This window comes from Electrophorus electricus, chromosome 1 (assembly GCF_041902795.1).
Source record: "Electrophorus electricus isolate QZ-2024a chromosome 1, ASM4190279v1, whole genome shotgun sequence".
Taxonomy (NCBI): Eukaryota; Metazoa; Chordata; class Actinopteri; order Gymnotiformes; family Gymnotidae; genus Electrophorus; species Electrophorus electricus.
Genome location: NC_137497.1, coordinates 22,189,250 through 22,191,220, shown reverse-complemented (window position 1 = coordinate 22,191,220; position 1,971 = coordinate 22,189,250).

Here is a 1,971-nt window from a genome sequence, read left to right as displayed (position 1 = left end):
GCCAAGAGATCCATCACAAATAGTTGAAATGACAATAAAGGTTTAGCCAGCAGGGGGGTTTGTGTGCACATGAAGCCTCCAGATATGAACCTTTTTTTGAACCAATTGGATGGAAAGCTTCAAGGCTTCATCTGGCAATCACTACAAAAACAAACAAAAATGTTTTAAAAAATAGAATTTAGCATTTACAAGTTACAAGTTCAATAAAAGAAAATCAGCAATCATAAATTCTCCAAAATAAGTCAACATCAAAACTCCACTCTTGAAATTTCCTTTGGAAACAAATACAAGGAAAAACAGGAAATTGGGTGATGTCACTTCCTGTCTTTAAGCAGGACAATTCCCCATAAAGCTCCCCTTCAAAGACAACATGGAAGACTCTCCACAAAAAAAGTCACAGGTAAGTTCATTTTTTCTTAATATACTTTTGTTTTACCTACTTTGTTAAAATATACAAACTTTTCTGTGTTAATCCTGTGTTTTAATTTACATACATATATAAATATATATACACACAGCATATGTGCATTTCAAACACACAGTCCATGAACACACTGTGGTGGAGGGTAACTATCACAAGACATTACACTCATACTGTGTGCATCTGCACCTGTATCACTCCACCACACAGAAAACAGCATGAAAAACCTTTCCCAGTTTCTAAAGTTTTCCAACTTTAATGTGTTGATTTGTACAGAGACTTCAACACAGTTAGTTATGATTCCAAAGCATGTGTAACTTGTAGAACAGCGTGTATCATATGTACAGAAATAAACTGCAGCTGAAGAGTCCTTTAGCATCATTTATTGTGCATGTGTTTTTTTTGGGGACTTCTCACTGGTACTCACAATTTATTATTACATGGGTAGTACACACACACACACACATACTAACAAGCAATTTTTACATGTTTATATGTCATCAAAGGTACAGAGATATTATTGTTTATTTTATGTTTCTTTTGAAAATGTTACTTTGCTAATCGCAATGTCATGAAATCTTGTATCCTGTGTAAAAACCCCAGCTGCTGTTGTTGCTATGGTGACAGCGATGCTTGTTAATGTTAGCGCAGATCTTTTCGACATGTTATTGTGTTGTTTTTTGTTGTTGTGATTTTCTATCTTTCATTGGTTAAATGATAGAATATGGGTTTTCTGGTTAAGTTTCACTTTCTAAATGTTTACTCGATTTGTAATCAACTCGTTATTTTTAGTATTTTAACATGCTGTTTGTAGTGGTTGATCATTCCTGTTCATATTTGTTATTATGACATTAGGCTACTTACGTTATTTATGTGACCTACAGGACATTGTTGTGCTGCGCTTAACATTACACAGCACAATATAGCAACTTAGATTTCCAGATGAAATTTTTTTTTTACTAACGGACCTTGAGGGGAGGAGAGTCTGCCAGTCTCTCTCTCTCACATGCACACACACGCACGCAATTTCATTTTTCCATGTTTTTACAGTAAAGGTTCACAGACCCAGTACTGCCGCTTGCCTCGTGATGTTAACAGTGCCAGAACAAAACGCAGCATCACAGCGAGTAGACAGAATTGTCGGGGTACACAAGCTGGCTTGGTATTGTGAAACAGTGCGGTTGTGCACAGCTGGAGCTCTTGAGTTGTCGCGTATTTGTTCACTGAACGTATGGATGGACAGGTAGCTAGCTCACGTTAGTTGTAGGAACTAACCACAGCTTAGCTTGCTCTAGCTAGAAGTGTCCAATACAGCGATACGCTGTATAATGATCCCATAAACTAAACTTCATATCATTTTAAGCAACGGATCATCCAGCATATTGCAGAGAGGAAGAGCATGTTAAAGCAATGAAAAAAAGAAAGCAAAAACATGAAGGCATTGTGTAAGGCATTGTTTTATCGCTTCGACAAGAGCTTAATCGGTTGATTGTGTCTGTAGCCACGCTGTCGATGTATTGCATAAAGGCGCATTTTTCGCCGCTTTCATC